This window comes from Oryzias latipes, chromosome 14, assembly GCF_002234675.1.
Source record: "Oryzias latipes chromosome 14, ASM223467v1".
Lineage (NCBI taxonomy): Eukaryota > Metazoa > Chordata > Actinopteri > Beloniformes > Adrianichthyidae > Oryzias > Oryzias latipes.
The window spans coordinates 28,952,020-28,968,854 of record NC_019872.2 but is presented as its reverse complement, the minus strand read 5'-3'; positions in this window follow the sequence as shown (position 1 = coordinate 28,968,854).

Below are 16,835 nucleotides of genomic sequence, written 5' to 3'. Positions count from 1 at the left end.
GCTGGACTTTGATGACGTTTAAAAAAAAAAACGTGTAATTCTCTGAAATGATGCAGGAAAGTCATACAACACGAGGGGGAAGAGTGCAATACAAAGTTCAGGTATCGGTCAGTTTTTGAGAAACAGCTTTAATGAATAAAACTTGAGTAAAGGCAAATATTTTGGAGCCAAAATTCAATCAGGAAAAAGTTTTCATTTAAACAAAGTGAGATCATGAGCTGGAGTCCGCGCAGCCTGCTGGAGAGGCTTTGACAGGAAGTCGTGCAGACGCCGTCCTCCGAGCGCTGACGGCTGAGCCTGTGGAGCTTTGACTGACATCAAACATATTTACTGTATGAAGCTTTTTGAGGTGACATCAAATGATGCAGCCTCAGGCTTTAAAACATCTCTTACGGATGCGGTGGGTGGATTTTCCTCTAAGAGCCAAGCAATTTGGTTTATAGGACTCTTTTTAAAAGAAATCTTCAGATGCTGACAGAAGTCTGCAGCCCGGCTCTGACTCTCTGCAGATTGTGGAGACTTACATGGATGAATGAATGTACACTACACCACAGTTTAAGCACAGGAGCAGACGCAAACTGAGAAGCTGTCACCCTCCTTTGACTTTCAGGGCTTTGACACTCCCAGCACGCCGCATCCGTTTCATTTTCCTGCTTACCATCATCTCAACTTGAACTTCATAACAGCATTTTGCTCAAGCAGCAAGGCTAGGGGGTTTTTTCTTCACAGGGAGGGTGCACACATTAACTAAAAGACTTGACCTCCACGAATCCAGTGAGGTCTTTAATGACCCCGATATGGTCGCTGCCACGTTCTCGATTTTCCATCAGTGTGGGACAGCGCAGCGGGCCAAAGCCTTAATGCCTGTGAGGGAGCGGGTCACTGGTAATTATTCTGCTGGGAGGTAATGAGCGGCGCCGGCCTGTCACAGCTCTCCTGGCTGCCTTGAACCTGAAGACTCCGAAGCCGGAAGGAGGGAGAGGATATTAGTCACACTGGCACGAACCATCTCCCCCGGGAGGGAGAAAAGGAGCTATTAGTGCTCAAAGATCACTCACTTATGTACATTTCTGCTGCAGACTCAAAGGCCTGCATGCCTGTGATAAGCAGTCAGAACACAATGACGGCACTGAAACCTTTGTCAAGCCAGGACGGAAGCAACCAACTGGAAAAACGACTCTCCATGTCCATTTTTTATGTTTTCATGTAAACGCTCACGACTGATTGGTTCATAAGAATATCACTTACATGAGCAATGCACTCTGCCTTAATGCCTTTATCCTATGCATAACTTTATGACAGCTGAATTCTGGGTGGAATCAGGACCTTAAAGCCAAAGATCAGAGCTCTTTTCAAAAGGAAAGTCTTGTTTGATTAACCTGACAGATAATGTAGACCGTGTTCATGATACAGTCTCCATCCAAACACTCTCCTCCTCGACCACGAGATGTTCACTGGCTGAACATGTATGGAGAAAGGCTGTGGGGGGGTTCTTCATGGTAAAGTCAGCTTAGATGGTTTGGGCATCTTTCCAATGAGCTGTTGAGGGCACCTCACCTGTAGACGCAGCACACGGAGACGCTTTCTAATGGCTCGTCTGTAAAGGTTTTTGTCCTTTGATCTATCAATAGATCACAGGCTGTAGGTCGTTTTTGTCTTCCATCAACTATGAAACAACTCTAAATTCGCCCGAATGGAAACACGAAAATTTGGAGAAAAAAAACTGTTTCTATCAAAATAAAAAAAAAGGTTTTGCGCTTGGAGGAGGTGGTTTATCAAAATTGACATATTTTACAAAATTCCTATGGAAACCCTTTTTTCTGAATTAAATGAGTCAAGTGACCAACCAAGATGGCAGAGTGGCGGCTTGGGCACAGCAGGCGCCACCAGAGGTCCCACAGCGTCACGCAGCTCATCAGAAGTTGACCATGTCATGTGGAATTGTTGGATCCACAGCTCCTCTGGAAAATCACCAATCACCATTTCCCAAAACGCCTTCACCCAGACCCACTCCCACGTGTAAGGAGCTCGCCACTCCACGGCCTGAAGAAGACGTTGACGCCTCCATTGATAGATGATGATGAGCGCTAGAGCCGTGGCAGAAATGTATCTGCTGTCAAAAGGATTGCTCACATCAGTCGCCATGTTTGAGTTGGTTTGTGTTTAACATAATTCAGATTTATTGGAAACAGTGTAATTGCCAAATAGTTTTTTAATGTTTTAATTGTACAAACAAACGCTGACAGACATATTTCTTGCCAAAAGTCCTTCTGTAGAAGAATCGCTGTCCCACATACGGCGCTGGAGGTCTCCAAGTCAAACGTGGGAATTTAAGTCGTTAAACATTTAAATGACGGCATGACGGAAGTGGCAACACGCCAGAGGAGACCGGCAGCAGCAGCTGCCTCACATCTGTTCTTGGACCACTTTTGAATTATGAAGCAAAATGTCAGTCACACAGCTGTGCTTCCAGCTGCTGATGCTGATGCCACAATCAGCATCCATCATGTGAGAGCTGGTGGGGTATCCCGGTTGAACTCAGAAGTAAAGGTGGATTCTGAAAACTGTTTACCGGGTGTGGAGAAGCCGCCTTCTGCTTTATTGACTCACACATCTAATCAAACAAAGGACCGAGAAGGACCAAAGTGTTACACTCACAAAAATTTGTTACAGCATGAATGTGCCAGTGAATAACCGGCGACGGGCTGCACAGAGTAAAAATAAACAGACAAAAGGAATGGAGATCCTAAATGATGACAGTCGGAAAAAATGTGTTAGTTTATTGAAGAGTGTCTAAGCTCTGCTGCTTCTCCACTTGAGGCTGTCACCAACCACAACTGTGCTGCCGACAGCTTCTTCAGCACAGACAATTTCACACATGAAAGATTTACACCTGAGCAACAGGAAATCCATCCATCACAAGCTTTGGGCTGTACAAGATTAAAGAGAGAAAGCGCAGCCTCTGTCACACGAGTGCGCTGCAGTTAGCAGGCAGAAATGAACGGGAGGACAGGTGAGGTTCAGACTGGATCTAAGTTCCTGCACAACCCGTTCTCACCAAGGTAAGAGATAAAATGCTGCCACTCAGACAACGAAACACTGTTCAGGATCGACATGAGGCAGACCAGAGGCATTTCACGCTTATATAAGCTGTCACTGAAATACAGTTGGGATTTTCTGGCCTCCATGGAATAATCGGAGATGTTTGGAATAAAAAAAGAGTGAGATCAGACTGGACACGTTTGGTTTGCTTAAAGTGAACCAGAGTTTGTTTCCCCTGATAATCCAGAACAAATCTTCAGTCGGAATGACTCTGGTCCGGGACCAGGAACCGCTCTGGGATCCTCCTTTGCGGGTGGTCTTGGTTTGTTTCCAATCAGACTGGTCTTTGGTTCGCTCTGAAGTTCCTCAGTCTGAATACAATCCGTCCTCAGAGCTGAACAACTGGACCAAAACAGCCACTGTGGCCGACGTAAACAAAGTAGGAATGTAGGAACTGATGAGCCGCGGACAAATGTCAAAGAGAAAAAATGGTCCAACTGTTTACTTGTTAGAACATTTATTTGAACACCGGCAAAACGCTTCTACACGCTTTTCTGTGTCTCGTTACACTGCGCTGCTGTGAGGTCATTCTAAAAGCTACCTTGTAGTTCCTTGACAGAATTCTCTTAAAACAAAACCATAAAACCACAACGATGAGATCTATGCATCATAAACACTTATCCGCGAACCGTCAAACCCGACGTCTCCTTAACGCTGCCGTTGCCAGCATCCTCCGAGTTAAAGTCCGCCTTTCTCGTGTTGTTCTGACCCGCCCTCTAAGTTCCTGGCCAATGACTGTCGAGATCTTCAGTCACATGGCTTTGTTTTCAAGCTTTAGTCCAGAACAGAACGGTCCGCTTGATGCCAGTCTGAATACAGACCAAACACAAGGTTCAGAACCCGATCCAGAACAAATTAAACAAACTCAATCCGGAAGAAAGGATTTTCCCAGTCTGAATACATCCCAAGATTATTTAGATCAGTTTATTGGCTTCTCAGCAGCCCCTTGAAACGACTTTGATTGTAAATTAATGCTTTAAAAACTGATTGAGTAACTCATTACAATAGTACTGAATTACATTTTGCTGTTTCTGTACAGCATTAAAAATGAAGTTTTGGTTTGTTAGGTGTTTAGTAACTTGAGGCCTTAACAGATGAAGAGCACTGTTCCTGTGCAGCGTTAAACTCCTTTTATTCATTAAGACTCAACCATTGAGCTGAATTTCCTGTTTGACAGAGTCAACAGGTCACCTGTTGTTGGTTAAGTGAAGTTATTTTAACCTGCTTTTCCAAGAGTTGACTGTTTTATTAGGAATCATTATTAAACCCTAATGTCCTTCATTTAAATGTCAAATACTCACTTGTCATTTTATCTTGTTATGCTCTACCTGCACAGGGGAACATAGAAAGTACCCCACTATAATACAGGAGAGTCATGGGGTAATCTATTACCTTTGAAGAATCAAAGCAGGTCGTCCCCTCCCCTCACGTTAAGAGTCTGGGTGTCATCCTTGACAGCAGCCTTTCCTTCACATCACACGTCAATAGCATCACCCTCCTGCCCATCTCCACCTTCCCAACATCCGTCGTCTTCGCCCTTCCCCCGCTCCTCATTCCACTGCCGTCCTGGTCCAGGACCTCGTCAACCGGTTCAAAACTCATCTCACCAACCCCCATCCATCCAACACATCTCACCTGTTCTGCCCATCACACATCAAATTACTTCCAAAATCCTTCTCCTGACCTTTAAATCTATCCACAATCTCCCCCCCCCCCCCCCCCCCCCCCCATACCTGTTCATACCCTTGTTCGTGTTGTTACACCCATTTCCCTCAGATCCTCCTCTTCCCTCCAGTTGGTTGTCCCAACTGCTCACCTCGTCATAGAGGGGGCAGAGCAGCTGAATGCTCCGCCCCCCAGCTCTGGAACTCACTTCCCTCTGACCTCTAAAACATTGATTTACTCTTTCACTTCATTAAAAAGTTAAACACCCACCTTTTCTGACTAGTATACTTCCCTCTGACTTAATTGCACTGGCCTATTTACACCTGTATATTTTTAATGCTGCTGTGTTTTTAAGTGTCACAACCCATTGTGACACTTTTTTGGGTTCCAAAAAAGGCACCAAACAAAGTTTTTTTTTTTTTTTCCAGAGTGGAGGGAAATTGTAAAACATTGTTTAAGAACAAACTTAATACTTGAGGAACAACAGTTGCTGCTGACTTTCTCTTCAGCTGCTAAACATTTGGTTTATCAACTATAAGTGCTGAAGGTCAACTAGAAGATGGTGATTTCATGAAGAGCAGATTCCAGAGATGACTCTGGATTCACAGGAATGCTGGAAAACATTGTCCACAGAATCACTGCTGCTACTTCTGATGTTCCGTCTGAATTGATTCTGAAGGGTTAAACCCAAACGTAGGATTAGGGTTCAGCTTTGATTCTCAAATCTGACAAAGTAGCTGCTTTCAATAGAAAGGGGACGACAAAAAAAAGATGAAATCAACTAAAAATCAATTAAGAGATTTCATTAGAATGAAAAAAACACCTCAGGTCTTGTTTTACTTCTACATCCATGTGATATTTCAACCAAATAAACATGAAAGCCACAGAGTGTAATCATGGACGTGCTGTTAATAATGACTCACTTTTATAGTCGTTTAGGAAAATGACACTTTAAGACAATTTAGAATCAAGATGATGAATCTCCAACAGTTGCCATAGTAACAAAAGAGCCAAACTTTTACCAAGAGCTTCCCCTGGAAGACTGCCGTTCCCGCAAAAGGACCAAAGATTACTTTATATATATATGATAGAGAATATGATAGAGAGATAAAGAGAGAGAGAGACATTTATTTATTCATTATAGATATTTATTCCAGACTCAGTCTAATTAATAAAACAATACAAAGACATTAAAAAGGCACAGTGTCAAGAACACACAAGTTAAGAAGCAGTATACAAAAAATTACAATAGTTATGTTTCCATAAATTTGACTGGCAGCGTATGACACTAAATCTAATGTTACTTACAGCCAAGATAAAATTAATAACTAATTATTAAAAGTATTTAAAGGGAAATGTGTCTACTCAAATAAACGAGGAGATTTAAGTCTAGAGGACCACCATCATCAACTCCATGACCTCTACTTCTTGTGCTGTCTTAGATGACCCCCCCCCCCCCCTTTCATTGACATGTTCTCCCTACCATGACAAAGGTGGATAAAGGTGGAAAGATTTCATGTAGTCCATGGACACCAGTGAAGATCACAAATCATTGAAGAAAAAAGGTTCAGAGCACTGTCTAGTGGGTCGAAATGACCCTACTCCCAATGGTAAAGTGCGTAGGATAGCACAAGGGTTAATGTTTTTGCATAGAGCAACCCTTATAGACATGGTTTCATGAGACCAAAAGCATTTTAGTGGAGGCTAAAGGCAACCTGGCTTTTGACAAGAAAAAGACTTTCAAAAGGAACTCAGAAAAACAAAACCAAGACCCCTGCAGTGTTTTCCACGCTGCTGACCTCCCATCAAATCCAGAGGACTCCAACCACAGCAGAGCGTCTCCGTCACTGTGAGCCGATTAATGTGACCGAAATGAGACGACTGAAGCAAAACATGCATCAGTGAAAACATTCCTCTGTGGACAGGCTTATTGTCAGACTAGTTAGTATTCAGAGATTATTTAACTTAATGTTAATTTGTTTAAATTAAACTTAATAATAATAACTATTTGTTTTAAAAGGCTGCTAGAAGTTGAAGCTGGGGTAACTATGGTGCACTGGGGTTCTGTCCTCTTTCCTTTTTTACTTCTATCCTTCCTCTCCTCTATTCTTGATCATAATTCATCATTTAGTTCTCCATGCCTCTGTTTGGTGCAGTGTGATTCATGTATTGTCCCTCTTTTCCTCTCCCCTCCTGGGGAGTGGGAGTGCTTCCAGACTCCAGTTGTTTCATCCGTGCTCCAGTTCCTGACTGTTTACCTCGTCTCTGCTCCTGCTCCTACACCTGGCTGTGGTTCCTGTCTCCGGCTCGACTCGCGCCTTTGACTGTCCCCACAACCACGGCTGGATGAAGCTCGTCTGCTGGACTTTATATATGTAGTTGTAGATTTAGATAAGTAAATTCTTCTCTAAGAGTTCTGGTAAATCGCCTGTCCGTCCTGGGGGAGGATCCCTCCTTCATGTGGACACCCCTGAGGTTTCTTAGTTTTTTCCGGAATTCGTTTTTTTTTTTAGGAGCTTTTCCTTACCGCGAAGGGGGGTCTAAGGGCAGGGATGCCAGTATAGCTTAGTCAGTTTGTTAGTTCATTTTTAGTATTTTCCTATTGAAGTCTTTGTATTCGTGATCCTTTTGAGTTCATGTTTCACTTCGAAGCCCATCGAGACGACTGTTGTTGTGATTTTGGGCTATACAAATAAAATTGAATTGAAAACATGCAAAAAGGATAAAAGTTCCTTCTTCCTCAAGTTAAACATGCCTCTAATTTCATTAGTGCTCTGAGGAAATTGGATGTCTGGTCTTTATTGTTTGTTAAAGTGATGCTACTCTCACAGTGACATCATTATATTCTCCTTCAGCGCACCGCCTCTGGTGACACAAACGACACACCTCGCTGTGCAGAGTTGTTTGCCTCAGGCGTGTGGCGGACGCCCATCTGCACCGCTGCGCAATCTCGCCTTTCAGTTACTAACAATCTCCACAGCTCGCTTGGCTCCACGGACGCACACACACGCACACACACACACTGGTGCTCAGGATCGTCGGTGGCCTGGCGAGAAACTGCAGCCTCAGCTGAGGATCATTATGTGGCTCAGCGCCACAGTCGTACAGACAAGCTAATTGGTTTTGTAGCACTCTCAGATTGATTACAGTCAGATCATTTAAAAAAGAAACGCTCCCTAACAGCCCACATTACTCACAATAAAGCAAACCGCATGGCTGACATGAACCCAGCTGAGCTCCAACCTCCTTCAGGATCTATAATTGGTCATAATGAAAAAATTAACAGTGTTCATGCAAATGTGGGCTCAGCAGGTCTCTGCATTATCCCCATTTCCAGCTGTTTGACCATCTTAACAAACTGCAAACTGAGAAAAATGTAGAGTAAAAGTCTGAGGCAGCAGCAAAAAAGCTAAACACGGAGATGACGCCGGTCTGCTGGCAGCTCTTACAGGGACTTATGAGCTGTTGAGGCTCTGCTGGTCGTCTTTCTGAGTGTCGTGTGATCCATACTGCTAAATCAGAGTTAAAAAAAAGTACCTGTAGAAGGTAACTTCACGTCTTTGGCTCTGCACAACTTTTGTTTATGCTCCACAGCATACCTCCAAGCCTGCAGAAGGAGCTGTTCACGTGATACGTGCACGCTCCTTGCTGCAGCCTAACTGTGAGAAATAACAACAATCAGAGTGCAGTTTGTGTGGACATCCTACAGACTCTCAGGTATCACGTGCACACCCCGTGCATGCAGGATTCACGCTGTCAGTAAGGAGCCAGCACTCACACCTTAGTGACGACTATAGTGTGGCGTAAGGACGTAGTACGACAGAATAACCTGTACGTCATGAGTGCGTGAACTTCCATTAGCCTTACGAATATTTCACAATACACTTACCACACAAGACAATGGTACGTTCAATTTTCACGCAAGACACACCTACACCCACCCAAACATACAGCCACTCCCCTTATGACCCCCCATGGACCTGGGCAACCCAAAAACCCACAACAGCTGTACGGGTCGACCCCCTCTACAGGTTCAGGTGACCAAGAAATCTGTCTTGAAGAAATGTTCTCAAAACGTTGTGTGGGCACTTCAGAGATTAGATTCTAAGTTGTCCAGGATCCTCTCACAGATGGAATGCATTTATATTTCTCATATTTTATATAATTGTTTCTTAAAACTAACATCTCAGTTTGTGTTGACGTTGAGTCCTCCCTTCTGGACTTGTTGTCGTCTTGAAACATTTCTCCCCTCCTCCAAATAGCTTCAGACGGATGGAGGCAAACCGGGCGGGAGGTCAGCACCGACGCAGTCATTCGTTTGTCGTCTTAGTTAGAAAAGGAGGTTATAAATTGAAAGTAAATGATTTATCCACGATAAGTTCAGTTTTTCATGCGATTAGAGTTGAAATGACCCAACATGAAGCAGCTCTGTATGTTGACCACCTCCAGCTAATATTTCTCAAATGAATCATAAAAATGATGCCTCCACTCCCCAACTTCTTTTAAAAAGTTAAGAGTGAAAATTTTCAACCAGTCAGAGGGAGTTTCCACTCATGTCTTGACTCCTCTGCATCTCTCCAAGTTATTCCTTTGAAACGTTTTGAAACTGTTGTTGTTTTTCCTGAGATCGTTTTCACGTAAAAGCAAATAAAATACACAAATTCAGAGGGTAACTGTCATAAACAAGCAAACTGGCTGTTTCAGTCACCAGAACAGCCAATTAAAGTCCTGCAATGTGATCGGTTTCTCCAGTAACACACTTTCAAACACCCGAAAGATCTGCAGCAGGTGCACACAGGGAGCAGGGAGACTTAGTAATGTTCTACACCAACGTTCTGTTAGTTTGTTTGGTTTTGTTCATTAAGAAACAACAGCATATCTGCCATATTTGCAGAAGCGCTGATGAAGAAGGAAGCGCTCCAGAGTGAGCTGGTTTCGCATCATGAGGGATTGCAGCTTTTCCAACAGACACATGAACACATTTCACCAGAAGTCTCGATGCAAGCCTGTGGACAGAAGACGGCTCCTCGCTGCAGCTCCTCTGACATTAACATTTCACCTCATGTTCCAATCATTTAGACTGAATATTGTGCTCCACACCCAAGATTTCCCTCATCCATCATACCCAGAAAAACACATTAGCTTATGTTTCTGACTTCTGTTTCAGTATGAATTATTCAATGAGCTATTCATTATCCTGCCTGGACCTGCACATAGAGGACGAGTCCCATCTGCAGCATCCTCTTCTGCCATCTCTGAGGGCTTGAGAAAGCTCTCAGAATGATTGAATTTGTGGTTTCAGAGAGAACGGCTCTTCACTTTCCATCCCACTATATTAAACACAAAGTCAACTGAATTGGCCTGCGGCGACAGATTTGGACCCGTGCTGTGTTGCATGGCTGCCAAAACCCCATCAAGGCAGAGAAAACAGCTCAAGACAAAAACCTTCATCTGTATTTACAGTGAAGCAATGACATTCTTGCTAACATAAAAGCGCACACGTGTAACAACTTTACTAAAACACACACAAAATCATGTTTGCTAAAAAACAGCATGAAGTTGGAATTGCTGCAGATTTGTATTAAACTTCATTTGCGTTCAAAGTTCACTTATGCTGGAAACTGTTATTTCTGTCTTTTTCTACGCCGATGACACTGCTCCGTTGAAGCGGGGCACCCTGGTTCCTTAAGATTGTTTATTTTAGGAGTGTGTGCATTAGTGTAGGTTAGTGAGTCAGCATCATTTCATACAAGCAATAACAACAAAAAGGGCGGGACAGGATCATGCTGACACAACACAAAATGACAGAAAACACGCAAGAAAAACCCCTGCAAGAAAACAAGATACGAAGTCTAGTTTCAGTCATGAAAGGAAAGCAAAAATAATGTGAAGAAAGACCACAAAGTTATATTTATCTAAATAGAACTGGTAAACAGATCCAAAAAGAGCAGGAAAGCTGCAGAAAACAACTAACCTCATTATATGTATTTCTAATATTATTGTCTGTTATTTTAGAAAAATTCAAAATTTAGACAAAAATTATTTACAGATGAAATTATTCTATTCTTTCTTGGTTCCTAGATATTTATTTCATTTTTTTCAATAATGCACATTTTCCTCTTGTCCATCAACAAAAACTCCCCCCAGTTTCCATCCAGCATTGCAGGTGTGGGTACCGGATGTTCTCGGGTTGCCGGATGTTCTCGGGGTCCTTCGGGGTCCTTCGACCAATGATGACGTCACACTATTTGATTGGCTGTAAGTTGCCACGACCAATGAGTTAACGTCGCTAAGTTTTTTTAAAAAACTTTATTGACAATTGCGGTATCATACATTAACAATGACATTAACGTTAACAACGAACAATAACGATGTAATCAATATTGCCTCGAAGATCAGTCACCATTGCCAAATATAACATATTGACATAGAAAATAAAGAATAGAGGGGAAAAAAAGAAACAATGAACATAACACACAAATAAATAAAAACATAAGTAAAATAAAATAAAGGAACATAGAAAAAATCTAAGTAGTCTAATACTAGTTAAGTTAGGGGTACTCGTGAAGTTTTTATTTCTGAACAAAACTAAGCAATTTCAAGCCATTCTTCTTTTTCATATAATGAAGTGATTGAAAGCAAAAACAGAGCTCTTTATTAAATGTTATAAAAGTGGTTTGGTCTTCAAAACTTGACCTCACCAAGATGGCGGTGCTCTCCTCCCATGAGGAACCACGTGATGTCTCCTCTAGTGATAGAACTCATTGGAAGGACCCTGAAGGACCCCGAGAACATCCGGCAACCCGAGAACATCCGGTACCTACACAGGAATTCTCTTCCTCCCACTCTTCCAAACTCAGAACTTTCTTTCTTCAAGTTCTGCTCTGCTTGTTTCCGATTGGCCGGTCAAAGACTCTACTCCAACCCACCGAAGCAGTGGTTCAAGGAGCCATGGCAGATAATCTCAACTTGTGTAAAAATCCATGGAATCAATGTTTAGTGCAGGCAGCTGTGACTGCTCCACAGGATCCACAGATGAGTGGGCGGAGTCACAGCCAACCTGCAGGGCAAATGTTAGAACTAAGGGAAAAAAAAAAAAAAAAAATGAACTAAGGGAAAACTAACAAACACAAATTATAACAGAAAAACAGTCTGCAAGAGAAAAACAATAAATACTATAATTAAATAAATCATGTTATAAGTGACAAGGAAATGTTTGCTTTATTTTTCTTTCATTCTGGAATTATGTAAAAATGTTTTTGATAAATCATCTGCACTTGGACTCATCAAAAAACTTCAAATATATATTAAGAATTGACTTATAATAACTATGTAAACTTTAAGTAAAGCATAACAGGAGTTGGATTCACTCACAAGCAATTAATCAAACTCCTAGTAAATTATTATATTTAATTTTGTCTTTTTTGTGTTTACTGTAAATGTGAGTAAATGTTTATTTCTATAGCGCTTTTCTCAGACAAAAACCACAAAGTGACGTGTTCTCCCTACCATGACAAAGGTGGATAAAGGTGGAAAGATTTCATGTAATCCATGGACACCAGTGAAGATCACAAGTCATTGAAGAAAAAAGGTTCAGAGCACTGTCTAGTGGGTCTAGATGACCCACCTCCCAATGTTAAAGTGCCTAGGATAGAACAAGGGTTACATAAAATGAGACTAACCAGAGAAAAAGTAAAAGACATTAAAAACAAAGTAAAAGACAAATAAAAGACTAAATTAGATTAACTACAAAGATGACATTGACTTTTCTTTATTTTCCAATTTTATTTTTTATTAATTAAAATGTTTAAAAAGCTGTATTTGTGCATATTTTTTTATTTTATGCTCTTTTTTTCTTTGTTTTTATTGTTTAAAATAAACCAATAAACACATTTTTTAATGACTAAAAGGGTTTTCCACACTGTTCTCCTTACACTCTTGTAACCCTTGTTCTATCCTAGGCACTTTAACATTGGGAGTTGGGTCATCTAGACCAGTGTTTTTCAACCATCTCCCACGGCACACTTGGGAGATGGTCAAGTGTGCCGTGGAGAAATTGCCCTCATTCACTGACTGATCTAAAAACATTTTCCATCTCCAGGAAATCAGCTCTTTGTTCATCCAAATAGGCCCTGATAAAACACTGAGGAGTTAGGAATAAAAGAGATCTTAAAATTACTTTTTCTTTGTGTTTATTTAATTCTATTAAAGACATTTTGATGAGAATGACAGTACCGCGATTTAGCTGCAGCTATAACTGTCAGGAAAAGTCCCGCACCTTTACCTGTCTCCGCCAATCATTCTTGAAGGCTTAATCACATGTCATCAGTCTGACCAATCAGAAGTGCTTAAAGTCTTCACTTCCTTGTTATTAATTCTGCTGATAAAGTCGCTCAGTTCTAACAAAAATACCAGCTAAAGTTCGTCTTTAGCGGTGTAGCTTTCCACAGAGTCCGGTGTCAGACCGTGGAACAAGTGAACAAAACAATGAAGCTCAGAGACGCGAGTCTTTCTGCCCCTTTTCGGCAGATTTAACACTACATCTCCCATGATGCATTGGCTTAAAGGGACAGTGTCCCAGCGCACAATGAGTTGTCCTTGTGAAACGTCTTGAAACCACAACAAACAAACAAACAGTTTCTAAATTTTTCTAATTTAACTTTTATTTCATCTCTTAGAAAAAAACAGCCACAACTTCCTACTTTTTCTGCCACATTTATCACAAAAATCCACGTGAGATTGCCGATCAATACAGACCATGAATTTCTGCTTTTTTTTTTTTTGGATGGTGGTGTGCCGCGGGATTTTTGTCAAGGTTAAAGTGTGCCTTGGCTCAAAAAAGGTTGAAAAACACTGATCTAGACCCACTAGACAGTGCTCTGAACCTTTTGTTCTTCAATGATTTGTGATCTTCACTGGTGTCCATGGATTAGATGAAATCTTTCCATCTTTATCCACCTTTGTCATGGTAGGGAGAACACCTCAATGGAGGGGGAGGGGTCATCTAAGATAGCACAAGGGTTAATTAAAGGCTATTGACCATGTTTTATTTTGCTTCTTGCTTTCTTAATACTTTTGGAGTTTGAACCTCATTTTAAAAAAAAATCTGTATTTTGTACAACAGTTTAGTCTGAATGTGGATCTTTAGCTGTCATCATCATCATCATCCTCATCATCATCATCTGTTTTCAAACCAATTACTGTCATTCATTCTTTATTTAGGAGGCCCAAAGTGCTGGACACAGGAAGAACAAGGAGAACATAATTCAGTCATAAAACATAAAGGAATGAAAAGCACAAAACCAAGGAAAAACAGAGATTCAAAGCATCACTCTGATCCAACAGATCTCTGAACTAGAATCTATTGCTGGGCGGTTCTGCAGAACTTTGTCCCGCTTTACCGACAGCATTTTGGCTCTGTGCATTAGCCGCTGTGCAGCTGCACTTGTAACAGGTTCAGTTCGGTCGCCGATGCACAATGAGGAGGGGGAGACTCGACTCTGGTCACTGCGTCTTTAATTCTTTAAAACAGCGCAAAAGAAAATAACATCAGTGGACATCACAACTGCAGCTCCCAGCTTAGACCGCTCACTCCAACTGGTTGTTTACATTCATCCAAAAAGTTCAATAAATGTACAATTTTCAGAATAAAATATACTCAGACACAATGCCATACAATAATAAAACAAAAAGAAAACACACATTTGGTAAATACAGCATTTAAAATAAAACATTGTTAAACAGAATAAGACAAAATGGCGGAAACCAACCTTTAAAACAGCGCAAAAGAAAATAGCATCAGTGGACATCACAACTGCAGCTCCCTGATCAAAGGAAAAAGAGCGCGATCAAAACCGGCACCAAAAACCACATAAAAATATAGTTAAAAGTAAATGTAAATTATTCGAGAGCAGTTTCTTGTCAACTGCATCCATTTTTAAACATATTTAAGAAACTTATACCCGTTTATTTTAACAGCTAACTAAAAATATTGGGAGACTGCAGAAAACGCGACTCACCAGCTTAGACCGCTCACTCCAACTGGTAAGGGAGGGGCAGCGGCCGCATGGTGAAGGCAGGGTGTGTCCCACTAATTGCCTTCCCTGCGCAACAGGTAACCATGTGGAACACATTTTTCTTGTGAAATAATGAGATTAACCAAATATTTATATAACGTGCTAACTCAAAATAAAATACTTTCAAAATTAAATAATCACTGAAGGTTTGAGAATGTTCATTAAAAAAAATCAATTTGCTACATACTCCCCTCTGAACTTCTCAAAACCGTTGCATATTCATCAAACTGGACAATAAGTAAGATTTTTTGCCAACAGAAATAATGACTCCTTATACTACTGCGACATATATGTCTTCCTCTATAAAAGAAAAGCAACACTGTAAAGCTGGCCAAACTTCACAATGTACACTTGCAACAAAGTAGTGCCGTAAACACAACTCCACAAAAGGTAAATCAGTGGCTGTTACTTTCCCAAAATACGTAATCAAATTTACAATATGCAGTATCTACAGTGACTCAGACCTTTTCATTTACCTTACAAAAATAAACTTCTTACAAATCCAGAGAACACTTCTCGTGCTTGTGTATCTTTTTTCTGTGTCATGTTTTGTATCAGTCTGTTAACTGGTTTGACAATCCTGCCAGCCCTGGTTATGATGTGGTTTACTGTATCATTTTGGAGCCTATCATCCTGTCTTGTAGCAACTGCTTCTCCATTGGTTTCCAACTGTCCATGTGGGAACTCTGAACCTGGGCATTTGGAGCAGTTTTTATTGCTCTCCACAAGACTCTCAACACTAATCCCATCTGATTGACAGTCCATGCCACAGCTCTCAACTTCACGATGGTCTGCAGGATCCAAAGGCACAGTATTTGCCACCCAGTCGGCTGTCCGGTCCAACTCATCACATTCTGAGTTCACAACTGAAACATCCTGATCAGCACTGTTTATATCACTCAAATCTGGAGTGGTACTGAATGAAGACACCGACCCTTGCTCTTGATCCAACTCAATTGGCAGGAAGTTCACCAATAGGAGCAAGTTACGGTGGACAACTTTCTCCTGTCCAGTGGCTGTGTTCCTGATCCGGTAAATGTAACACTTGGAGTCTCTGGACACAACGGTATAAATGGTGGAGCACCACTTATCGGCTAGCTTCCTTTTGCCACGCACACACTTGTTTGCCAAGAGAACATGGTCTCCCTCATCAATGTCTGTGCCTTTGGTTCTCATGTTGTATAGACGGGCCTGACGTTGCTGGCTGGTGACGGTGTTAGCCTGGGCCACGGCAAGAGCTTCTTTAAGGTTCTCCCTGATTCTTTCAACGTAGTTGTTATAATCCGTTATCTCGTCATTTCTTTCCACATGGTGAAACATGACGTCCACTGGGAGCCTGGGAATCCGACCAAACATGAGATAGAAGGGTGCGTAACCGGTTGACTCATGGACAGTGCAGTTGTAGGCAAACGTCAGTGTTTGCAACATCTGAGGCCACTTGCTTTTGTCTCGGGGTGGTAAGGCTCTGATCATACTGCCTAAGGTTCTATTCAACCTTTCGGTTTGGCCATTACCCATGGGATGATATGGTGTGGTCCTTGATTTCTTGACTCCTGCTACCTGCAACAACTCCTGAATCAACTCACTCTCGAAGTTTGCACCCTGGTCTGAATGGATTCTTTGTGGGAAGCCATAGACACAAAAGTATCTGTCCCACAACTGCCGGGCCACCTGCTTTGCTGACTGATTGGAACACTGAAAGGCGTGGGCCATTTTGGTAAAATGATCGGTTACCACTAAGATGTCTACACACCGACCCTTCGGATCTTCTGCGGACCAAAAGTCGAGGCACACCAGTTCTAAGGGACTTGTGGTCTTTATGCTTTCAAGGGGAGCTCGCCCCTCAGGCTCAGGAGTCTTGCTCACCACACAACGCTTGCAGCATTTTACATACTCGCGCACACCTTGCTCCATGCCGAGCCAAAAGAATCGCTGTCTAGCTAAGTGTAATGTCCGACTTTGGCCTTGGTGTCCTGCTTTGTCGTGCACACC